This window comes from Anomaloglossus baeobatrachus, chromosome 5 (assembly GCF_048569485.1).
Source record: "Anomaloglossus baeobatrachus isolate aAnoBae1 chromosome 5, aAnoBae1.hap1, whole genome shotgun sequence".
NCBI classification, from domain to species: domain Eukaryota; kingdom Metazoa; phylum Chordata; class Amphibia; order Anura; family Aromobatidae; genus Anomaloglossus; species Anomaloglossus baeobatrachus.
In genome coordinates, this window is record NC_134357.1 from 459,671,303 (window position 1) to 459,698,058 (window position 26,756).

Here is a 26,756-nt window from a genome sequence, read left to right on the forward strand (position 1 = left end):
AAATTAGTGAGCATGAAGAATGGACTGGTCACTTTTTTGAACATCTTAAAGGGAATCTGCCGCCAGATTTTGCCAAATAATCTGAGAGCAGCATAATGTAGGGGCAGAGATCCTGATTCCAGCTTTGCCATGTACTGGGCTGCTTGCTGTAGTTTTGATAAAATCACTGTTTTATCTGTAGCTCTATCAGGTACCTGAATCTTGGTGACGTTTTTCAAAGTCAGGAGCTGTTAAAAGAAGCTCAAAAAGACTAAATGTGCACAGCTAGTCATTTTGACATTGCATATGTTCATTATTTTTTGCACTTAAAGGGAATCTGTCAGCAGGTTTTTGCTATTTCATATGAGAACAGTATGATGTAGGCAAAAAGAGCCTGAATCCAATGATGTACCACTTAGATTACTGCGTACAGCAGTTCTGATACAATTAGAGATTTTAGATTTAGCCATGTATTAGAGCTAAGGAAGCTGCCCCCGCCCACACCAGGATTTGTACAGTCATATGAAAAAGTTTGGGCACCCCTATTAATGTTAACCTTTTTTCTTTATAACAATTTGGGTTTTTGCAATAGCTATTTCAGTTTCATATATCTAATAACTGATGGACTGAGTCATATTTCTGGATTGAAATGAGGTTTATTGTACTAACAGAAAATGTGCAATCTGCATTTAAACAAAATTTGACCGGTGCAAAAGTATGGGCACCCTTATCAATTTCTTGATTTGAACACTCCTAACTACTTTTTACAGACTTACTAAAGCCCTAAATTGGTTTTGTAACCTCAGTGAGCTTTGTACTTCATAGGCAGGTGTATCCAATATTGAGAAAAGGTATTTAAGGTGGCCACTTGCAAGTTGTTCTCCTATTTGAATCTCCTATGAAGAGTGGCATCATGGGCTCCTCAAAACAACTCTCAAATGATCTGAAAACAAAGATTATTCAACATAGTTGTTCAGGGGAAGGATACAAAAAATTGTGTCACAGATTTAAACTGTCAGTTTCCACTGTGAGGAACATAGTAAGGAAATGGAAGAACACAGGTACAGTTCTTGTTAAGCCCAGAAGTGGCAGGCCAAGAAAAATATAAGCAAGGCAGAGAAGAAGAATGGTGAGAACAGTCAAGGACAATTCACAGACCACCTCCAAAGACCTGCAGCATCATCTTGCTGCAGATGGTGTCAATGTGCATCGGTCAACAATACAGCGCACGTTGCACAAGGAGAAGCTGTATGGGAGAGTGATGCAAAAGAAGCCGTTTCTGCAAGCATGCCACAAACAGAGTCGCCTGAGGTATGCAAAAGCACATTTGGACAAGCCAGTTACATTTTGGAAGAAGGTCCTGTGGACTGATGAAACAAAGATTGAGTTGTTTGGTCATACAAAAAGGCGTTATGCATGGAGGCAAAAAAACACGGCATTCCAAGAAAAGCACTTGCTACCCACAGTAAAATTTGGTGGAGGTTCCATCATGCTTTGGGGCTGTGTAGCCAATGCCGGCATCGGGAATCTTGTTAAAGTTGAGGGTCGCATGGATTCAACTCAGTATCAGCAGATTCTTGACAATAATGTACAAGAATCAGTGATGAAGTTGAAGTTACGCAGGGGATGGATATTTCAGCAAGACAATGATCCAAAACATCGCTCCAAATCTACTCAGGCATTCATGCAGAGGAACAATTACAATGTTCTGTAATGGCCATCCCAGTCCCCAGACCTGAATATCATTGAAAATCTGTGGGATGATTTGAAGCGTGCTGTCCATGCTCGGCGACCATCAAATTTAACTGAACTGGAATTGTTTTGTAAACATGAATGGTCAAATATACCTTCATCCAGGATCCAGGAACTCATTAAAAGCTACAGGAAGCGACTAGAGGCTGTTATTTTTGCAAAAGGAGGATCTACAAAATATTAATGTCACTTTTATGTTAAGGTGCCCATACTTTTGCATCGGTCAAATTTTGTTTAAATGCGGATTGCACATTTTCTGTTAGTACAATAAACCTCATTTCAATCCAGAAATATTACTTAGTCCATCAGTTATTAGATATATGAAACTGAAATAGCTGCTGCAAAAACCCAAATTGTTATAAAGAAAAAAGGTTAACATGAATAGGGGTGCCCAAACTTTTTCATATGACTGTATATACAATGTTTATGGACAGTGAGCTGCTTATCAGAGCAGGGGCTGCTTCAGACTACCAGGCATGAGGCAATGTAGTCCAAGCAATGATAATCTCCTGGTGCTAGAAAAATCATTGCAAGTAAACGACAGTATGTACCTTGATTAGAGAGACAGGCTTGAATTCTGTGTTTTAACCCCTACAGCATGCTGTCTTAAGATTGCATAGTAAAATAAAAATTCTGACAGATTCCTTTTAAGTGCTAGTATCAGGCAAAATCCAGCTAAAAAAGTTGTCATATACCCTTGGAGTAACATAGTAGAAGTAGCCGGGATTTCTGGAGGGCAGAGTATTTCAGGATAGAAGGGTGCGCTGACCTAATAGTAACATATTAGCGTTCTGAGAGTTTGCTGCAGCAGAGTATATTAGGATATCGTTGATCTTGTGGAAAGTCACAGGCTAAAAGTATGCAAGAAGAACTAATTTGCATTTTTATTCGCATGGCTTAGTATAGTAGGGGTATTATAGTTCTCTGCAGCACAGAGTATTTCAGGAGAGAAGTGTCCGGCATACAGTACCAAGGTGACATATACAGTATAAGTCTTATAATGCCTAATTCTGTAAACCTTCCCATACAAGCTTTGCGCATTTGCAGATTTGCTTTACAACTTTCTAATTATGAGACTAATTCATGCAGATCTGTTACGTAAAACGCTCTACTTCATATGATTTATACATTTACAAGTTACGACTCTCAGCGGCAAATCATAACGAATTGTCCAACTAATTTATAGGGAGGAAATGATGAGATCATGTATGATAATTAAAGGCTCAGAGCGCCATCTGGTGGGGAAATCCTGCATTACAAGAAACAATCCAGGAAGTTACAATATTATAGGGAATCTGTCAGCAGGTTTTTTCTACCTCATCTGAGAGCAGCAAATAGACCCTAAATCTAATGATGCATCCCTTAGTTTACTGAGTGCAGCGATTCTGACAGTCATAATTTTTAGATTTAGCAATGCAGCAGAGCTGAGAGAACTGCCCCCGCACACATCAACCTCTGTATGTACAATGTCTATAGACGGTAAGCACTAATCACAGCAAGTGGTGTACTGGACTAACTGACCTCTAGCTGACCTAGAGGGGCAATGATAATCTCTTCAAGATAAAACAAGCATTGCAGGTAAACAGTAAAAAAAATCCAAGAAAAATACAGCAATCCCAATCTTGGATTTTTTTGGATTGCTTCTTCTGGTAACCAGCTGGATTCTGATCTGTGTATCCCTTTCTCTATACCAGGAATTGCATATGGTGGAGGAGTGGCTGATAAGTATTTTTGGTTTTTTATTGCAGGTAAACCACAACACACAGTGTAATAAGAGACACATTGCTGAAGTCTGCGTGTTAACCCCTACAGTATGCAGCCTTCACATTACACAGCAAAAACCTGCTAGCAGATTGCCTTTAAAGGGGATGTTCAGTCTCAGAAGAAATGTCTGCAGTCACTCTGTGTGTTCACCGCATACTGTCGTGATTTTGATTTGTTCATCATCCACAGCTGAGTCTAAGGGCGGCTTTGCACGTTGCAACATCGCACGTGCGATGTCGGTGGGGTCAAATCGAAAGTGACGCACTTCCGGCGTCACTTTTGAGATCGTAGTGTGTAAATGCTAGATGATACGATTAACGAGCGCAAAAGCGTCGTTATCGTATCATCGTTGCAGGCTCCGACTTTTTCATAATTATGCTGCATCGACAGGTACGATGCTGTTCCTCGCTCCTGTGGCTGCACACATCGCTGTGTATAACGCCGCAGGAGCGAGGAACATCAGCTTACCTGCCGCCGGCGGCTATGCGGAAGGAAGGAGGTGGGCAGGATGTTTACATCCTGCTCATCTCCGCCCCTCCGCCGCTATTGGCCGCCTGCCGTGTGACGTCGCTATGACGCCACACGACCCGCCCCCTTAGGAAGGAGGCGGGGCACCAGCCAGAGCGACGGTCGCAGGGCAGGTGAGTGCATGTGAAGCTGGCGTAGCGATAACTTTCGCTACGCCAGCTATCACAAGATATCACACCTGCGACGGAGGCGGGGACTATCGCGTGCGACATCGCAGCATCAGCTTGCGATGTCGCAACGTGCAAAGCCCGCCTAAAGGTCCAATAAAGTCTCTATTGCAGAGTATGTAGTGTTATATAGCAGAATAGACAAAAGTGGCAAACACTATTACAAGTCAATGGGGTCCAGTCGGCATCACTGGTGTCTCTGGCTTTCTCTATGGATAGAAGCTACAAGAATAATCAGAGAATATCAAATGCTTTCAGTTCCCACAGCAAAGAGTATTTTAGTATTGTAAACAGTTATAGAGAGATAGTAGAAAGAGGGTCCCCAAGCAGAACAGAGTATTTCAGGGAAGGATTCTTTGACCCTGCCCAGTCATATAAAGCAGAATTTACCTGCTTTGGGTGCACCACACCAATTATGGCGCCACATGCAGATTGGAGCATGATGGCATTACCTGCAGTCTCAGGTTTATTGTAATTAAACAGTCTGAAGGGGGCTTCAGCAGAACCACATCTGTTTTTGTATACTATTTCAGGATCAGCCTTATCTCCCCCGGCTGTAGGAAGCTTCATTCTTTGTGGAGGTGATTATATGAAGGAAAAGATGTCCCCTCAGCAATGGCTGTGATAGAGATTCTAGGAGCTTCTTCTCTGTCTCCTGACTAGACTTGTTTGAACCAGTTTACTGGACGTGTCGGCTCTGAGGTGGGAGGCTCCTCCCACCCGTTTCCATTGCAGCTTGTTGTGAGGAGAATGAACACCTAATTTTCATACGCATGCATTGACCAGTAGATGGCAGCAAAGTACATTTAACAATCCTTAGTGGACGAACATAACAGTGCAATTCATACTACCTGACTCACTGTGCACAAAGTAATTCTGCCACACTGGAACAGATTTACTGCCGCATGACAACTCTCCAACTCAGCAGCAGCAGAACAGGCACTGGGATACCACAGGAATATGGTGTATGAATTTCAGCACCAAATCTGCATCTCACGGTAAAATATCGCATCAAAACAGCAAAACAGCATCGCGTTTTTTATACTTTTTTTGCCAGGAGATGCAGATTTGGTGCAGGAATTTGGTGTATAAATTTCAACATCATATCTGCATCTCTTGGCAAAAAATCCCACAGTTTTCTGCCAGGAGATGCAGGCAGGGCCGGCTCCAGCACCCGGCAAACCCGGTCAAATGCCGGGCCCCTGAGCTGCTGGGTAGGCCCACTCACAGTGGCAGGAGTCGCGCACCGCTGCTCAGGGGGGCCCGGTGGCCGCGCTGTCACCGCCCCCGTCCCCCCGACGAGGATCGCGCTCTCAATTGTATCGGCATCGCAGGTGCCGATACAATTGAGAGCAATGATGAGAGAGTGAGCAGCGCGCTCCCTCTCTTATCATTTTCCCCGCTGTAACTGTCGGCGCTCTGACAACTCTGCAGCAGAGCGTGGTGACGTCATCACTGCACGCCTGCTGAGAGGTCAGAGCGAGCGACAGCAATAGACGCGCCGAGGAAACCGGATCAGCGGGGGAACGAGGAGAAGTGAGTGTGACGACTTGGACACTCAGTGCCTCTCATGGGTTAAAGTTTCTTAACATTCAGCCAGACTATTGTTTTTATGTGTGCTAAGTCATGTTTGCTTAGCTATTGTATCTCCAGTCTCTTCCAGTAATCATTGTATTGTAGTTGCGTATTGCTAATGTGATTACCTTAGTAGCCATTGTCTAGTCGGAGACTTGCAGGCTCCATGTAGATATCCTCAGTCTTTCTACCCACATCATTTAAATGAACATTATCCATGCAGCTTGAAATTCCTCCAATGGGAGAAGCAATCTTGTCCAACCAATCCGATGAGGATGCAGTGTATCCAAGTGGAAGGCTGTGGCTATAAAAGGGATCTCTTTAAGCCACCAGTGGTTGTTGATGGATGCTGATGGATCCAGTCTAAGCTCTTTGGAGCTGACTAGAGGATCAGGATATCTTATGGCTTCAATCTAGGGACTCCGGTTCCGGCTGGAGACCATATCCACAGCCTAGGGATTTCGACTCCGGCTGCCAGGATTGTAACATCATACAGGACTACCTAAGGAGGACACTCAGGTTGGGACAGTTCAGTCACCTGGAACAGACTTTGCAGACCTCAGCCAGCTTCCTAAATCTGGCGCTATTCCTTTCTCGGTGGGTGCCCGCCAAAAGCGGGGTGCTGCTGGATTGGAGTGAGCAGCCCTGGAACCTCTGAGGCAAGGATATTCTAAATCCCTGGTGAGCCAGCGGAAGGGTGAGACTCTGTTGCCTGTTACATTTGTGTGTTTTGCTGGTTATGTGTTATGTGCTGTTAATTGTTTGGGGATCCAATAAAGTCTAATTATTGTAGTTCCCTCACCCTGTGTTGTCTGAGTAGTGTTACGCCCACGGTTAAGGAGGCCGGCGTTCAGTTGGGATGAGCCCTGAGCCACGCTGTCTTTCTAAAGGCAGCGGGTTTTAGTGGACGAGAGCACCCACTGAGCCCTGTGTCTCCACAATTGGTGGCAGCAGTGGGATACTACTCAGCCTGGTTTACCCAGGGGAGCTGCAGCGGACTGGTGTTTTCGGACACCGTCTAGGGCTCAACAACCCGGAAGGCACATAAGCATACCCAGGAGGCCATAGGGGAGGCATTCAGGTTTCGGACGCTGCCATGTTCAACCCCACCAGCTCAGCCATGGGACAAGGACAAGAGAGGAGTTACGACCGCTGCAGTAAATGGATGCTACAGGATCTGTGCCAGAGGCGAAAGATTATCTACTGGAACGCTGAGACTCGGTCAGCCTTGATCCAGAAATTAGTCCGTTGGGATGCCCAGAATGATGCAGAGGACGATGAGGATCCCGCCGATATTGACCCAGAGGATTTAAACTATGTGCCACATCATGGATCTAGTGACAATCGGGAATCAACTTTGTCCAAAATGGCCCAAGCCACAGCGTTGTTGGATGCATTGGGGCCTAGATCCTCAAGAGAAGAGAGGGCTTATGTTCTGGAATATGTTTATGGGATTCCAGCTGCAGTACTGCTAGCACCAGCCGGTCGAGAAGGATGGTCCCGCTACCCAGCAGAAGCTGCACCAAAACAAAGGACTACAAACAGGGCCTGTCACTTGCCCAATCTATTCCGCTGTTATACATGTGGGCATCATGGACATATAGATAAAGATTGTCTCCAAAACCGAGGCCGCATGCTTGGAGCCCGTCTGCCACTCCAACCAGTCAACATATGCCGAGATGAACCAACGAGACCTGAGGAATGCTACTCCCAAGAAACACCAACAGCTGAGGAAGTCGTTTATCCAGTACACACCCTACGGCAGGCCGGACACCGTATACCAGCCAACCTCCATCCCTACATCCAGACGGTCAAGGTCGGTGATCTACAGGCTCAGGGACTTCGAGACATTGGATCTTCCATCACTCTGGTAAGCCCAGTTATTGTTTCTCCAGAAGACCCTGTACCAGATTCCCAATTATCCATCTCCCTGGCTGAGGGCCAGGGCTCAGACGTCCCTCTGGTATGTGTGCAGTTGGACCTAAGGACCGACCAGGGAGAGGTCGAGGTGGAGCTTGGGGACAGCCTCCCCACACCTGGTATTTTGGGGACCAACCAGGAAGTGATCGATGTGGGGATTGTGAACAGCCTCCCCATACCTGTCATTGTGGAGACTGACCAGAGCAAGGCTGATGTGGAGCTTATGGACACTGTCCCCACACCAGTTAGTTTGGGGTATGACCAGGAAGAGGTCCATATGGAGTTTATGGACAGCCTCCCCACACCTGTTGTTTCGGGGACTAGCCAGGAGGAAGTTGAAGTGGGGTTCATAGATGGCCCCACCAAGCCTGTTGTTTCGATTACCACTCAAAGGGAAGTGAAAGTGGGGCTTGTGAATTACCTGCTCACACCAGTCATTTTGGAGAATGACCTAGGAAAAGGACTATCCAGTCAGTTTGAAGCAGCCATCACCCACCTCCAAGCCAAGCAGGACCCTGATGTGGATCTTTCAAACATCTTTTCCAGGAATGGTTTGCATTCCCGGTCTCCATCATCCACTTCTGAGCAAAGAACCGTGAGTAAGCCTAACCACACTGTGGCTATTGACTAGGGAGGGATTGATAGTGGGAGATTTGTGCAGGCCCAACTCATGGACCCCACCTTAGTGCTTGTCCGCAATATGGCTGCTCAACTTGGGGGAGGTAATCAGGGGGAGGTGTATAGATGCGAGCCTCCTTTGCTGACCTCACCATTAAAAAGGACAATGCCGTCAAGAGGAGAAGGATGATCGGAAGCCTATCATATCTGGCTAATATTAAGAAGGGGGAGGAATGTGACGACATAGACACTCAGTGCCTCTCATGGGTTAAAGTTTCTTAACATTCAGCCAGACTATTGTTCTTATGTGTGCTAAGTCATGTTTGCTTAGCTATTGTATCTCCAGTCTCTTCCAGTAATCATTGTATTGTAGTTGTGTATTGCTAATGTGATTACCTTAGTAGCCATTGTCTAGTCGGAGACTTGCAGGCTCCATGTAGATATTCTCAGTCTTTCTACCCACATCATTTAAATGAACATTATCCATGCAGCTTGAAATTCCTCCAATGGGAGAAGCAATCTTGTCCAACCAATCCGATGAGGACGCAGTGTATCCAAGTGGAAGGCTGTGGCTATAAAAGGGATTTCTTTAAGCCACCAGGTGTTGTTGATGGATGCTGATGGATCCAGTCTAAGCTCTTTGGAGCTGACTAGAGGATCAGGATATCTTATGGCTTCAATCTAGGGACTCCGGTTCCGGTTGTAGACCATATCCACAGCCTAGGGATTTCGACTTCGGCTGCCAGGATTGTAACATCATACAGGACTACCTAAGGAGGACACTCAGGTTGGGACAGTTCAGTCACCTGGAACAGACTTTGCAGACCTCAGCCAGCTTCCTAAATCTGGCGCTATTCCTTTCTTGGTGGGTGTCCGCCAAAAGCGGGGTACTGCTGGATTGGAGTGAGCGGCCCTGGAACCTCTGAGGCAAGGACATTCTAAATCCCTGGTGAGCCAGCGGAAGGGTGAGACTCTGTTGCGTGTTACATTTGTGTGTTTTGCTGGTTATGTGTTATGTGCTGTTAATTGTTTGGGGATCCAATAAAGTCTAATTATTGTGGTTCCCTCACCCTGTGTTGTCTGAGTAGTGTTACGCCCACGGTTAAGGAGGCCGGCGTTCAGTTGGGATGAGCCCTGAGCCACGCTGTCTTTCTAAAGGCGGCGGGTTTTAGTGGACGAGAGCACCCACTGAGCCCTGTGTCTCCACAGTGAGTATTAATCACTGTATGCTACATGAGGGTGCCTATTGCTATCTGGCTCTGCACTGTGTTATATACAGTTAGGTCCAGAAATATTTGGACAGTGACACAAGTTTTGTTATTTTAGCTGTTTACAAAAACATGTTCAGAAATACAATTATATATATAATATGGGCTGAAAGTGCACACTCCCAGCTGCAATATGAGAGTTTTCACATCCAAATCGGAGAAAGGGTTTAGGAATCATAGCTCTGTAATGCATAGCCTCCTCTTTTTCAAGGGACCAAAAGTAATTGGACAAGGGACTCTAAGGGCTGCAATTAACTCTGAAGGCATCTCCCTCGTTAACCTGTAATCAATGAAGTAGTTAAAAGGTCTGGGGTTGATTACAGGTGTGTGGTTTTGCATTTGGAAGCTGTTGCTGTAACCAGACAACATGCGGTCTAAGGAACTCTCAATTGAGGTGAAGCAGAACATCCTGAGGCTGAAAAAAAAGAAAAAATCCATCAGAGATAGCAGACATGCTTGGAGTAGCAAAATCAACAGTCGGGTACATTCTGAGAAAAAAGGAATTGACTGGTGAGCTTGGGAACTCAAAAAGGCCTGGGCGTCCACCGATGACAACAGTGGTGGATGATCGCCGCATACTTTCTTTGGTAAAGAAGAACCCGTTCACAACATCAACTGAAGTCCAGAACAGTCTCAGTGAAGTAGGTGTATCTGTCTCTAAGTTAACAGTAAAGAGAAGACTCCATGAAAGTAAATACAAAGGGTTCACATCTAGATGCAAACCATTCATCAATTCCAAAAATAGACAGGCCAGAGTTAAATTTGCTGAAAAACACCTCATGAAGCCAGCTCAGTTCTGGAAAAGTATTCTATGGACAGATGAGACAAAGATCAACCTGTACCAGAATGATGGGAAGAAAAAAGTTTGGAGAAGAAAGGGAACGGCACATGATCCAAGGCACACCACATCCTCTGTAAAACATGGTGGAGGCAACGTGATGGCATGGGCATGCATGGCTTTCAATGGCACTGGGTCACTTGTGTTTATTGATGACATAACAGCAGACAAGAGTAGCCGGATGAATTCTGAAGTGTACCGGGATATATTTTCAGCCCAGATTCAGCCAAATGCCGCAAAGTTGATCGGACGGCACTTCATAGTACAGATGGACAATGACCCCAAGCATACAGCCAAAGCTACCCAGGAGTTCATGAGTGCAAAAAAGTGGAACATTCTGCAATGGCCAAGTCAATCACCAGATCTTAACCCAATTGAGCATGCATTTCACTTGCTCAAATCCAGACTTAAGACGGAAAGACCCACAAACAAGCAAGACCTGAAGGCTGCGGCTGTAAAGGCCTGGCAAAGCATTAAGAAGGAGGAAACCCAGCGTTTGGTGATGTCCATGTGTTCCAGACTTAAGGCAGTGATTGCCTCCAAAGGATTCGCAACAAAATATTGAAAATAAAAATATTTTGTTTGGGTTTGGTTTATTTGTCCAATTACTTTTGACCTCCTAAAATGTGGAGTGTTTGTAAAGAAATGTGTACAATTCCTACAATTTCTATCAGATATTTTTGTTCAAACCTTCAAATTAAACGTTACAATCTGCACTTGAATTCTGTTGTAGAGATTTCATTTCAAATCCAATGTGGTGGCATGCAGAGCCCAACTCGCGAAAATTGTGTCACTGTCCAAATATTTCTGGACCTAACTGTACAGGTTGTGCTATATACAAGCTGTATGCTACATGAGGATGCCTACTGCTATCTGGCTCTGCACTGTGCTATATACAGGCTGTGCTATATACAAGCTGTATACTACATGAGGGTGCCTAATGCTATCTGGCTCTGCACTGTGCTGTCTGGGTCTGCACTGTACTATATAGGGCTGTGTACTACATGAGGATACCTAATGCTATCTGGCTCTGCACTGTGCTATATAGGTACTGTGTACTACATGAGGGTGCCTAATGCTATCTGGCTCTGCACTGTGGTTTATAGGGGCTGTATACTACATGAGGGTGCCTAATGCTATCTGACTCTGCAGTGTACTATATAGGGGCTTTGCACTACACGAGCGTGCTTAATGCTATCTGGCTCTGCACTGTGGTATATAGTGGCTATATACTACATGAGGGTGCCTAATGCTATCTGGCTCAGCATTGTGGTATATAGGGGCTGTATACTACATGAGTACTACATGAGGGTGCCTAATGTTATCTGGGTCTGTATTGTGCTATATGTGGGCTGTATAATACATGAGGGTGCCTATTGCTATCTTGGTCTGCATTGTGCTATATGTGGGCTGTATACTACATGAAGGTGTATAATGCTATATGGGTCTGCATTGTGCTATATGGGGGCTGCTTAATGTTATATGGGGGCTGCATAGTGCATATGGGGGCTACATAATACTATATGGAGGACAATGGGGGCTTCATAACACAATATGGGAGCTGCATACTACTATACCCCCAGAGTTGTATGTCCCCTCCACCCAAGTGCTGTATACCCCCTCAGAGCTGTATGTTCCCTTCACCCAGGTGCTGTATACCCCCTCAGAGTTGTATGTCCCTCCGACCCCAGTGCTGTATACCCCCCAGAGCTGTATGTCCCCCCCCACCCCAGAGCTGCATGTCACTCCCCACCTCACAGCTGTTTGTCCCCCCACCTCAGAGTCACTGCCCTCCTCTAGAGCTGTATGCCCCCCATTGCTGTATACCCCTTTCCTCAGTAATATGTAATACCCCCAGTAATGTAAATGTCCCCAGTAGAGATGAGCGAACCAGTCCCGGTTCGGCTCGAGGTCGGTTCGCCGAACGGGGGTCCCGTTCGAGTTCGGTTCGTCGAACGTTCGACGAACCGAACTCGAACGTATAGGCTATAATGGGAGGCAATCACAAACACATAAAAATGCATTATAAATGTACACAAACAGTTAATAAACATTGCCATAACACTTACCTGTCCCCGCGATCCCTTCTGCACTCTGTCTCCTGCCGCTATTCCATCTGATGATCGCTTAATCCTCCCGGTGACCTGCACTGCCAGCAGAGATGCAGGACCTATCATGACATCAAAATAGCCATGTGACCAGTCACATGGCTATTATCTCATTGGCTACAGACTGGTCACATGACTATGACACGTCATGTAGGACCTGCGAGTGCATCTCTCCGGTACATGGTGCACATATGTGTATCGCCGTGTACCGGCGACATGCTCTAGCACACGGTCGACTCCCCGTTCCGTTAGGGACCGGCTGACACAGCCGGTCATTAACGGAGATCACCGTTGCCATAGCAACGCAGTTAGCGGTGACGTCACCGCTAACCGCGGCTCCGAGAGCACCATTGCTATGGTAACGTGTCTGTCAGCGTTACCGCTGTTACCGCTGACAGCCAGCACTGATCACTCACGGAGTGAAGGCTGCACGCTGCTTCCCGATTGTAGTGATGATTGTAGTGAGGATGAGGTTCCCCAGCCCCAAGTGATGAGCTGGTGAACCTCATCCTCACTACAATCGTCACTACTACTACACTAGTGAGGATTGTAGTGAGGATGAGGTTCCCCAGCCCCAAGTGATGGGCTGGTGCACCTCATCCTCACTACAATCGTCACTACTACTACACTAGAAAGAAAGAAGACAGAAGAGCAGGATCGTGGAGGGCTGACAGGGGGTAATAAAGATGGAGTCTCTAATGTGTCTGTGTATTTATTTCTATTAAAGTATTTTTTCTCTGTGTGGTGTCTTTTTTTAACCCTTTATTGGAGATTCTTAATGGCCGGGTCAAACGTGCCTGACATTAAGAATCTCTGGCTTAATACTGGCTAGTAAAACAAAGCCAGTATTAACTCATGATTACCCAACAAGCCACCCGGCTCCAGGGCTGTTGGAAGAGTTGGATACAGCGCCAGATGATGGCGCTTCTATGAGAGCGCCATTTTCTGGGACGGCTGCGGACTGAAATCCGCAGCAGAGGCGCCCAGAAACCTCGGGCTAACCTGTGCTGCGGATTCCAATCCCCAGCTGCCTAGTTGTACCCGGCTGGACACAAAAATGGGGCGAAGCCCACGTCATTTGTTTTTTAATTATTTCATGAAATAAGTGAAATAATTAAAAAAAACGGGCTTCCCTATATTTTTGGTTCCCAGCCGGGTACAAATAGGCAACTGGGGGTTGAAGGCAGCCCGTGGCTGCCTGCTGTACCTGGCTAGCATACAAAAATATGGCGAAGCCCACGTCATTTTTTTGGTGGGCAAAAAAATTCTGCATACAGTCCTGGATGGAGTATGCTGAGCCTTGTAGTTCTGCAGCTGCTGTCTGCTCTTCTCCATACAGACAGACAGCAGCTGCAGAACTACAAGGCTCAGCATACTCCATCCAGGACTGTATGCAGAAGTTTTTTGCCCCCTGAAAAAATTATGTGGGCTTCGCCATATTTTTGTATGCTAGCCAGGTACAGCAGGCAGGTACGGCTGCCCCCAACTCCCAGTTGCCTATTTGTACCCGGCTGGGAACCAAAAATAAAGGGAAGCCCTTTTTTTATTATTTCATGAATTTCATGAAATAATTAGAAAACAAATGACGCAGGCTTCGCCCCATTTTTGTGTCCAGCCAGGTACAACTAGGCAGCTGGGGATTGGAATCCGCAGCACAGGTTGGCCTGAGCTTTCTGGGCCCCACTGCTGCGAATTGCAGTCTGCAGCCGCCTCAGAAAATGGCATTTTCATAGAAGCGCCATATTCTGGCGCTGTATCCAACTCTTCCAGCACCTGCCTGCTATACCTGGCTAGCATACAAAAATATGGCGAAGCTCACGTCCTTTTTTTGTAGTTTTTTGGCAAAAAAAATAAAAAATGCTTCCCTGGATTTTCCATTGCCAGTGAAGGTAACACCAAGCAGTGGGGGTTAGCAGCCAGTAGCTGCTTGGATTACCCTTAGCTAGCAATACAAAAAATGCAGCGGGAGCCCATATATATTTTTTTTAATTTTTTATTTAAATAACTAAAAATAAAATGGGCTTCCCTGTATTTTGATTGCTGGACATCACAGTGCTGTAAAAATAAATCTTTAAAAAAATGACGTAGCGCTCCGCGGTATTTTTAATTCTCAGCGCAGATAAAGCAGACAGCTATGGGTTGCCACCCCCATCTGCCTGCCGTTACCTTGGTTGGCAATCAAAATACAGGGAAGCCCATTAATTTTTTTTATTTAAAAAATAGTTAAAAAAAAAAATAACGTTGGGTCCCCCCATTTTTGATAGCCAGCTAGGGTAAAGCAGACGGCTGTAGCCTGAAAACCACAGCTGGCAGCTTTACCGTGGTTGGGGATCCAATGTGGAGGTCCCCTCAGGCTCTTTTTTTATAATTATTTTATAAATATTAATAATTACACAATAAAAGTAGGGTCCCCCCCAAATTGGATCACCAGCCAAGGTAAAGCGGACAGCTGTGGTCTGGTATTCGCAGGGTGGGAAGGTCCATAGTTATTGGGCCTTCACAGCCTAAAAAATAGCAGGCCGCAGGCACCCCAGACGTGGCGCATCCACTAGATGCGCCAATCCTGGCGCTTCACCCCAGCTCATCCCGTGCCCTGGTGCAGTGGCAAACGGGGTAATAAATCGGGTTGATACTAGCTGTAAAGTCACCTGAGATCAAGCCCAGCAGTTTGTGATGTCATGGCGTCTATTAGATACCCATCATCATAAACTGTCAGTACTAACAAAAACAAAAAATCGACAAAAGAAATGTATTTGAAAAAACAGTCCCCAAAACATTTCCTCTTTCACCAATTTATTGTAAGAAAAAAAATAAAGGGGTCCCACGACGACTCTGGACCGTCTAGAATATGGGGGGGGGACACTCAGGGAACGTATCCCCCATTTTCTAGGAGTGCGGACCCTTCATGTGAGGAGTGTGGGTGCAATGAATCTGCACTCACTCTCCCCGGGTCCACAGCAGCAGAGTCCATGTCGTAATGGTTGCTACCAAAGCTGCAATGCCCTGCTCATGAGGTAAGGGCATGCCTAATCAGGAGAACTACTGTAGAGGAAGCTCTGCTCACTGGTATATAGGTGCTCAGAGGTAATAATAGATAAAATTAGTGAGTAACCTCGGCACTCTAAATCTCCCAGACTAAGTCAGTAAGTCGCAATGGATAGTAATGCAAAATCACTCTTTATTGGTCCGTATTAAGAAATTTTTTTTTTCATAAGCATATATGTTTTTGTCCAAAACAAGTTACAAATGACGTTTCGGCCTGAGCCTTCGTCAGATTGGACTTATCTGCATGTAATCATGAAAAATGACAATAATCAGTATCACATAAGAGTGAGAGAACAATAACATAAACTCGAACAATGTAGAGGTACAATTGGGATGCAGCAAAAAAATTGCAACACAGCAAGAAATGAAACACATGATACAAATGTCATAATACAGTACAAGGACAATATAGTAATGACAAATATGGGGTCAGAGTAGGCTTAGACAGCTCTGGTACGAAAGAGATGTCAATCATAAAGTAACATGTGCAGTAGGTGTAGAGCTACAGTATGCATGGCAGAGCTAATGGGTAGACCGACCATAGAAAAAGAACGGAGAAAAAGTGGAGAAAAAGTGGAGAAAAAGTGGAGAAAAAGTGGAGAAAAAAATGGATAAAAAGTGGAGAAAAAGTGGAGAAAAAGTGGAGAAAAAAATGGATAAAAAGTGGAGAAAAAGTGGAGAAAAAGTGGAGAAAAAGTGAAGAAAAAGTGGAGAAAAAGTGGAGAAAAAAATGTAGAAAAAGTGGAGAAAAAATGTAGAAAAAGTGGAGACAAAGTGGAGACAAAGTGGAGAAAAAGTGGAGAAAAAGTGGAGAAAAAATGGAGAAAAAGTGGAGAAAAAATGGAGAAAAAGTGGAGAAAAAGTGGAGAAAAAGTGGAGAAAAAAATGGATAAAAAGTGGAGAAAAAGTGGAGAAAAAAATGGATAAAAAGTGGAGAAAAAGTGGAGAAAAAGTGGAGAAAAAGTGAAGAAAAAGTGGAGAAAAAGTGGAGAAAAAAATGTAGAAAAAGTGGAGAAAAAATGTTGAAAAAGTGGAGACAACGTGGAGACAAAGTGGAGAAAAAGTGGAGAAAAAGTGGAGAAAAAGTGGAGAAAAAATGGAGAAAAAGTGGAGAAAAAGTGGAGAAAAAGTGGATAAAAAGTGGAGAAAAAAGTGGAGAAAAAGTGGAGAAAAAGTGAAGAAAAAGTGGAGAAAAAAATGTAGAAAAAGTGGAGAAAAAGTGGAGAAAAAGTGGAGAAAAAGTGGAGAAAAAAATGGAGAAAAAGTGGAGAAAAAGTGGAGAAAAAAATGGAGAAAAAGTGGAGAAAAAGTGGAGAAAAAAATGGATAAAAAATGGAGAAAAAAATGGAGAAAAAGTGGAGACAAAGTGGAGAAAAAGTGGATAAAATGTGGAGAAAAAGTGGAGAAAAAAGTGGAGAAAAAGTGGAGAAAAAGTGGAGAAAAAAATGGATAAAAAGTGGAGAAAAAGTGGAGAGAAAGTGGAGAAAAAAGTGGAGAAAAAGTGGAGAAAAAAATGGAGAAAAAATGGATAAAAAGTGGAGAAAATGTGGAGAAAAAGTGGAGAAAAAAGTGGAGAAAAAGTGGAGAAAAAAATGGATAAAAAGTGGAGAAAAAGTGGAGAAAAAGTGGAGAAAAAGTGGAGAAAAAAATGGATAAAAAATGGAGAAAAAAATGGAGAAAACGTGGAGAAAAAGTGGAGAAAAAGTGGAGAAAAAGTGGAGAAAAAATGTAGAAAAAGTGGAGACAAAGTGGAGAAAAAATGTAGAAAAAGTGGAGACAAAGTGGAGAAAAAGTGGAGAAAAAGTGGATAAAAAGTGGAGAAAAAGTGGAGAAAAATGTGCAGAAAAAGTGGAGAAAAAGTGGAGACAAAGTGGAGAAAAAGTGGAGAAAAAAATGGAGAAAAAGTGGAGAAAAAGTGGAGAAAAAGTGGAGAAAAAATGGATAAAAAGTGGAGAGAAAGTGGAGAAAATGTGGAGAAAAAGTGGAGAAAAAGTGGAGAAAAAAATGGAGAAAAAGTGGAGAAAAAGTGAAGAAAAAGTGGAGAAAAAGTGGAGAAAAAATGGAGAAAAATATGTAGAAAAAGTGGAGAAAAAATGTAGAAAAAGTGGAGAAAAAGTGGAGAAAAAGTGGAGCACCCTTTGGTGCCTTTCATGTGGCACTAAGGGGTGCTTAGCTTTGTATTTAGCCAAAAAAATGAAAAAAAAAATGACGTAGGGTTCCCCCTAGTTTTGTAGCCAGCTAGGGTAAAGCAGACGGCTGCAGCCTGCAGACCACAGCTGGCAACCTCACCTTGGCTGGTAATCCAAAACTGAGGGCACCCCACGCTGTTATTTTAAATTAAATAAATAATTTTAAAAAAAAAAACACGTAGGGGTCCCCCAAAATTGGATCACCAGCCAAGGTAAAGCAGACAGCTGGGGCCTGATATTCTCAGACTAGGGAGGTCTATGGTTATTGGACTCTCCCCAGCCTAAAAATAGCAGGCCGCAGCCGCCCCAGAAGTGGCGCATCCATTAGATGTGCCAATCCTGGTGCTTCGCCCCAGCTCATCCCGCGCCCTGGTGCGGTGGCAAACGGGGTAATATATGGGGTTAATACCAGATGTGTAATGTCACCTGGCATCAAGCCCTGGGGTTGGTGAGGTCAGGCGTCTATCAGATACCCGACATCACCAACCCAGTCAGTAATAAAAAAAGTAGACGACAAACACATTTTTATTTGAAAAAACACTCCCCAAAACATTCCCTCTTTAACCAATTTATTAGAATGAAAAACAAATCCAGGTCTGCTGTAATCCAAGGGGTTGCCATGACGATCCACACTGTCCCAGTCAATGAAGAGCAGGATGTTCCCCATTGGCTGGGAGAGCAGTGCAGTGACCTGAGCTAACATCAATGGGTCAGCCCAGGTCACTGCAGGGTATGACAAGTGCTGCTGTCAGCGAGGTACATTACCTGCGCTGATCTCCAGCACACTGACAGCCCCTGTCACTGAGTTCAATGACCGGCGCCTTCACACCAAGTATCGCGAGAGGTCCGTGACGTCACCGCTAGTCAGTCTCGGGTCGGAAGCGAGAGGTGATGTGACAAGCGGCGGCCATGGAGGACAGTGACAGCGCTGAGGTCGGGATGGCGGGACTTCATCACCGCAGGTAAGCCGAGCGGGACCATGTGTGTGTGTGTGTGTGTGTGTGTGTCTGTGTGTGTGTGTGTATATATGTGTACATGCCGCGGGCAGGAGGGGGCGGAGCGAGCTGAGCAGGGAAGTGTGGGCTTCCTGCACGTAACTAAGATAAACATCGGGTTACTAACCAAAGCGCTTTGCTTGGATACCCGATGTTTATCTTGGTTACCAGCTTCTGGCAGGCTGCCAGCGATGGCTCCTGCACACTGTAGCTGTAAAAAGCCCTGCTTTTTGCTGCTAGAACCGTCCTCGAACGTTTCTAGAACTATCGAGCTTTTGCAAAAAGCTCGAGTTCTAGTTCGATCTCGAACAGCCCCCAAAATCACTCGAGCTTAGAACTGGAGAACCACGAACCGCGAACCGCGCTCAACTCTAGTCCCCAGCCTCTCTTGTGATGTATATGTATACAGCAGTGTTAGTGTGCTCTATGTGCGGCCATGTCTGTTAGACAAGCTGGGAGTTGAATGAGGCTGTTGCCGGCTTCCCAATATTGGAAATATATATACAGGATAAATATATAAAAAATAATGTGTGTGTGTGTGTGTGTGTGTGTGTGTGTGTTGTGTGTGTGTGTGTGTGTGTGTGAGTGTGTGTGTGCATGTATGATGTGTATCTATGTATGTCAGTGTATATGACTGTGTATAGATTTATGTCTATTTATGTGTGTTTCTCTTTAAATAAGTATGTGTACGTATGCCTGTATGTGTATGTATCTGTGCATGTCTATGTGTGGATGGGGCCCACTGAGACTCTTTTGCCCAGGGCCCACAAAAACCTGGAGCCGGCCCTGGATGTAGGTCTCATTGAGCTGAATTAGTTCACCTCAGGTGAGGTTACTGAGTTCAATGAGGTCACCTGAGATCAGTTTACCCACAGTCACAGGTGGAGTACAGTTGGATCCTCCAGCTATGACCGCAGATAAACTGAGTGGCGTCACTGCTCACAGCTGTGACTCAGTTAGTCTGTGCCTGAAGCCAAAGCATGTGGTCATGTTCTGTGCCCGTGCACTGTGACATCAGTATGTAGCAGAACCAGGATCGTAGTGGGACCTCATGTAGAATATGTCAGAACTGGGTGTTTAGAGTTAATAAATTAGAGAAGGAGGGCGTTGTTTTTTATTTTATTCAAATAAAGTATTATTTTGTTGTCTGTGTTTATTTCTTTTCACTTACAGTATTAGTAATGGCCTCCCATTACTAATCTAGGGCTTAGTGGCAGCTGTAAGCTGTCATTAACCCATTATATTACCTTGACTACTACTGCACCAGGGCAATCAGGATGAGCTAGGTAAAATTTTGGGATTGCCACATGTAATGGTTGCGACAATTCTGGGCAGCTGCAGGCTGCGCTTTTTAGGCTGGGGAGCCCAATAACCATGGGCCTCCCCAGCCTGAGAATACCAGCCCCCAGCTGTCAGCGTTATCGTGGCTGGGTATCAAAATTGGGTGGACCGCATCTCTTTTTTTTAAGTTATTTATTTAAATAATTTGAAAAAGTCAGCATAGGGTCGCTCTTATTTTTGATACACAGCCAAGATAAACAAACACAGTGGGCTGCAGCCTGTAGTGTAGTCGTATGCTTTATCTTCACTGGGTATCACAATATGGAGTGACCCTATCCCAATATATTTATTTTTACACTATAGGTACGCAGACAGCATGTGTGATTCCAACCAATTACAAGACACTTCTTCACAGGGTGGGAGCGCAGCCTGACTGCAGCCAATTACAGATGCTGGGACTGCTGGTGGGCGGGGGAAGCAGTGAATGTGTATGAGAGTTAATGAGCGGATCCAGAAGTAGTGTTCCAGTCACATGTAGACTGGAAAGTATGTCCTGCTTTCACCATTTTGCTTCCTTTTTTTTTTTTTACAGGGATTTCACTGGCCAATCACGGCCATGCCAATACTTGACATGGTAGTAATGGGGCTGGAAGTAGATGGCTTCTGCAATAGTGTAAATGCAAACAGATACCAAAGAAAGCCAATTTGCCGATTTCAGAGAAAAGTGTTTGTGAATTCGATCACGACCCAAACGTGCCAAGGTTCGTGCCGAATTTGAGATTGCCGAACCTTTTTCGAACAAGTCTGCTCATCTCTATTGTGCACACGCTCGATTCCAGCATTTGTCTCTATAATTATATACACAAAGAGAAAGAACCGGAGTTTAAAATGCATAGAAAAAAATTATTTTATTTCATACACCAATATAGAAACATTTGATAATGACATAGCTATGAGTAAGGACCCTCCAGTCCGAAACGCGTAAGTGTTCTTCACATTGGTGAACCATATGTATTTTATACATGATACCTGTTTTTAATTTTTTGGAATAAAAGTCTTTGATTTTATAATTCTCTGGTCGAAGTTGCTGGAATATCCTTATAGATTTGCAACTATATGCAAGCTCTGAGAAGTCAAGCTCTCAAAAATCAAGCTTCGTAGCCATATGCAAATTAGCCTGAACGTTCATTGGGGGGGTGTCAATGCAAATAGTCCAATCTGTATTTTTTCACAGTTTTGGGCTCATTACTGTGGATAGCTTGGGAGCCCCACTCAAATTCATGCTTGCCTCTCATTTTGTCTCAATAAGTGTCATCTCTAAGTGTGATAATTAAGTCTGGATCATTACTATACCTTGTGCATCCTGTATTCATTTCCCCATCTGTGAGTGTCAGGACAATGTGGTAATTAACATTATTAAATATCACTTGATGACCTTTGTGGACGTCCTGTCAGTCATCTGATGTGCTAGGATCCATCAGAGGGGTGGGGGGCTAATTATAAGGGAAGACGAGGATCAGGATTTAATATGGACAATATTATGATTTAAAATATATCAGGTTCTCTGTCCTGCAAGGGGTTAACCTCGCTATTCCTGGATCCTCAGTGCTGTTACGATATGATGGATGACTGGGCCGCAGGTGAATCACTGATCTGATCTACTGCAGAGTATAACATCATAAAGGACAAAACTTCCTCCCCGGGATTTATAAAAAGTGGTTAATGAGGAAAGTTCAGATACCCCCACAGAATACGGTGTAATGAACTCATGCCTTATAGATAACATGTACTGTTACATAGGACTGCAGGCAACATTGACGATATTACAATCTACTACAATATAGTATAATTTCAATATACCACAATTAGTGATGGGCGAGCACTAAAATGCTCGGGGGCTCGTTACTCGAGTTGAACAATTTCTAATGCTCAAGTCTCGAATAACAAGCATAATAGAAGTCAACAAGCATTTTCCTGCAGACCCCATGGGAGGTGTGAGGGCGGCCTGAAAATCACTGAAATGGATAGATACATCACTGAAATGGAATTGGAACAGCATGGGTAAGACGCCTGGACACATCTCTGACTCCCACGTCGCTCCTGGAAACAATGTTGTCAGAATTGTATGCCCCTTTAATGGACTGACAAGAAGACATACAAACTAACAATAAAAAAGAATTTATTAGACAAAATCTTAGGAAACATTTTTTCCTGTACTGGGCTGCCACCAGGAATTTCAGGGCCCCATGCTGGCAACATTTTCAGGCCCCCTTGAGACTCCTCCCAGGCTCCACCCCAGCTCCGCCTTCACTCCTCGAACTTTCCACAGTCCCACTATCACTCTTGGAAAATTACCACTCCTGCAAACCACTCTCACCAGTCACACATTAACCGCTGGTCGGCTCCGCTTTGCAGCGCAGTCGGCCAAGTCGACCAAGTTTGAGGTCCAGAGCAATCTGGAAGAGGTTTTCTTCCAGGATATCTCTGTACTTGGCTGCATTCATCTTACCTTCAATAGCATCCAGTCTTCCTATCCCTGCAGCTGAAAAACACCCCCATAGCATGATGCTGCCACCACCATGTTTCACTGTTGGGATTTTATTGGGCATGTGATGAGCAGTGCCTGGTTTTCTCCACATATACCGCTTAGAATTATCACTAAAAGGTTCTATCTTCATCTATCTTCATCAGACCAGAAAATCTTATTTCTCATAGTCTGGGAGTCCTTCATGTGTTTTTTTGCAAACTCTATGCAGGCTTTCATATGTCTTGCACTGAGGAGAGGCTTCCATCGCACCACTCTGCCATAAAGTCCCGACTGGTGGAGGACTGCAGTGACTTTGTGGAACTTTCTTCCATCTTCCTACTGCATCTCTGCAGCTCAGCCACAGTGATCTTAGGGTTCTTCTTCACCTCTTTCACCAAGGCTCTTCTCCCATGACTGCTCAGTTTGGCTGGACAGCCAGGTCTAGAAAGAGTTCTGGTGGTCCCAAATTATTCCATTTAAAGATTATGGAGGCAACTCTGAGGAACCTTGAGTACTGCAGAAATTCTTTTGTAACCTTGGCCAGATCTGTGCTTTGCCACAATTCTGTCTCTGAGCTCCTTGGGCAGTTCCTTTGACCTCATGATTCTCATTTGGTCTGACATGCATTTTGAGCTGTGAGGTAATATATAGACAGGTGTGTGCCTTTGCAAATCAAGTCCTATCAGTTTAATTAAACACAGCTAGACTCCAATGAAGGAGTAGAACCATCTCATGGAGGATTACAAGGAAATGGACAGCATGTAACTTAAATATGAGTGTCTGAGTAAAAGGTCTGAATACTTACGAAAATGTGATATTTCAGTTTTTCTTGTTTAATAAATTTCTACAGTGGTACAGAAAGTATTTTGAACGATCTTACTGTGAGGCAATTCTCATAAATGAGGCCCCAGTTACTTCTGCAGTGGATGAATAAAAAAAAAAAAATAGGCCTTTTGGCCAATCAAACTGTTCTATCCCGGCTTTGGACAGAAGGATGCATTCAGCATTATATTATACATAAATAATGGTGTATATTTGATAGCACTAGGTCAGTGCTTTCTATTTTTAAGGTTTCCATTACTATTTTGTATATTTATACACATAGTTTTAAAGCATACCAATAAAGGTTATATTTTAATTGGGAAGATTATTCCTGTCCCTACTATTTGCTAAATCAAATTCATGTACTGAAGGTGATTTTGGCTATGCATTCATCTACTGACAGTGGTTCTGATCTTCTACACATGAAACAATCCATAATATACTTCCTGCCTTTGTTAAAACTTATTCTCAAATATCTGAGTCTTGAGTATTTTTTGAGCATTTGGTGAGTTTCTGCTCTAAAAAACTCAATTTAAGTTAGTATGCGTTCACACTGAATTTCTCAAATCCCTCTTTAAATACTTAAAACGTGTTTGCGGGGTGATGTACTGATGGTGGCTCTGGTCATGTATTCATGTAAGTATCCCTTTAAAAATAATTTACTGCCCTTGGGATTGATTTACTATGGAAATGTGGCCTGTGGACTAAAAATGTTGTGCACCCCTGCTGTAAATGCTCTGGATGTGACTGAAAAACAAAACTGGATGTGTCTCAAGATAAGAACATAGTATTAGTGCTCAGCAGCCAAGCTTTGTGTTCTCTGCAGTTTGTAGGAAAGTCGTATCTTCTCATGTGTTTATTAGAGGATATACTAACAGGGTGATAGACACATTAATATAACACCTGGGAAAGGTGGGGATTGTACAAGCCGCCTGTACTTGGAGTATAAACCTGATAGTAATACAGGTATCACCAGACATGGCAGCCGCAGGCTCATTCACAACATATTCCCTTAAGCCTCACAGCAGAGATTCATTCACAACTCTTCTCTTCTTGCTTTCACTTATGTCAGTTTTTCACAGCTCTCGTCTTACCTTGTTGTGTATGTAGAGCAATGTTTTACGTCCTTTATATTAGTATCATATCTCCCAACTTTTAAAAAATAGAAAGATTGACAAACTATGTGGAGCACTACATTCACCAGACAAAATAGAAGAAACCACAGGGAAAACAGTAGAATGATGAATTATTCATTGGAATATATATTAATTTATCAAATCACAAAAACTCAGCAACCCAATGTATGACTTTGTCACACCCAGGGATCTGGGGTACTCGGTTCCGGGCAGAGTCTTTATTGGGAATGTCACTGTGGTGGCCCTTACCCAGTTCCGTGCCCTGGGCCCTTTTTGTAATGGGGATATTTACAGGGGAGATTATGATAATGTTCACTTGTGACACCACTTGTGGTGTTACGGCTAAGTGTAGGGAGCCGCCGCTGCAGAATGTCTCTAGTGGGGCTGATGGTATTGGCAGCTAGTATGGTAGACCCAACACAAGTAGGGTTTTGCCACAGAGGGTGTATGGTGCAGTGGGTATCGAAAGAAGGTAGTCCACATAGATGTTCAGTGCAACTGGTTTACTCACTTTCCGCAGAAGATGTTAACTGGTTGCCCGAGGCCAGCTGGTTTCACCTCGAGGCCCCTTTCGTCCCAGTGCCAGTTTGGTTCTCTGGTACCTTCTTCCCCTGCACCTGTCTCTGGTAAGTGGGTCCCCGTGGTATAGAAGAACTGGGGGTCCCCGTTCTGGGGTTTGTCCACCTCTGTCCGCCTAACGGTAACGTGAATCCTGTGGGGTTGGAGTCTCTGGTCCTGTCCGCGGTTCTCCCTTTGCTACTTAGTCTTCAGATTCTTTAGGTACATGAAAAAGAGAGGAGGAGCGCATGTGAAGGATTTTAGGGACACAGTAGTTAAAAGGGTATTTTAACTGCTCACCTGGAGAGGTTATGCAACTCTGCACAACCGCAAATAAAGCGTTGGTTGTGGAGCTGGGCGGTACACCCAGACACCACTAAGGAATTCCTCTGCCAGAGTGAACTGAGTCTTGTGGGGCGGCCATGTGACTGGTCACGTGGAGTCCCCGTCACCGTCAATCCCAGTAGAGATTTCCACGTGCTGAAGATATTATATTAAATATCGAAACGCGTTGTGGTATAAAAGACAATAAAGACATTTAAGCAAGAAACCACCCTTCTTCTTAGCGCTCCCCATAGCCGTGCAATTAGTTAGGCTATTTGGATTCTTTAGGGTCCTTGATGGTCTCCTTGCTGTGCAGGTGTTAACAGGTCGGCTGGGAGCTCTTTCCTGTCCTAGGGTCCTGTACCCCGTCGGTGCATAGTTCAGGGAGTACTCTACCTTACTCTACCGGCAATCACTTCTCCTGGGTACCAGGTCACCATTAACCCAAGTCAGGATGTCACTTTGCTTCCACCTTAACCCCTTCAGCCCCCGGGCACTTTCCGTTTTTGCGTTTTTGTTTTTTGCTCCCCTTCTTCCGAGAGGCGTAACTTTTTTATTTTTCCATCAATCTTGCCATATGAGGGCTTGTTTTTTGCGGGACGAGTTGTACTTTTAAATGAAACCATAAGGTTTACCATATAGTGTACTGGAGAACAGCAAAAAAATTCCAAGTGTGGAAAAATTGCAAAAAAAGTGGGATTGTACAATAGTTTTTGGGATATTTTATTCACCGTGTTCACTATATGGTAAAACTGATGTGTGGGTATGATGCCTCAGGTCGGTGCGAGTTTATAGACACCAAACATGTATAGGTTTACTTGTATCTAAGGGGTTAAAAAAAATTCACAAGCTTGTCCGAAAAACGTGGCGCACGTTTTGCGCCATTTTCCAAAACCCGTAGCGTTCTCATTTTTCAGGATCTGAGGCTCAGTGATGGCTTATTTTTTGCGTCTCGACCTGACGTTCTTAACGGTACCATTTTTGCACAGATGCTACGTTTTGATCGCCTGTTATTGCATTTTGCGCAAAATTTGCGGCGACCAAAAAACGTAATTTTGGCGTTTGGAATTTTTTTGCCGCTACGCCGTTTACTGATCAGATTCATTGATTTTATATTTTGATAGATTGGGCATTTCTGAACGTGGCGATACCAAATATGTGTGTATTTTTTATTTTTTTAACCCTTTAATTTTCAATGGGGTGAAAGGGGGGTGATTTGAACTTTTAGGTTTTTTTATTTTTTTTTAATTTTTTAAAACTTTTTTTTTTAATTTTTTTTTTTTATTTTACTAGTCCCCCTAGGGGGCTATTGCGATCAGCAATCCGATCGCTCTGCACTATCTGCAGATCTCAGCTACAGAG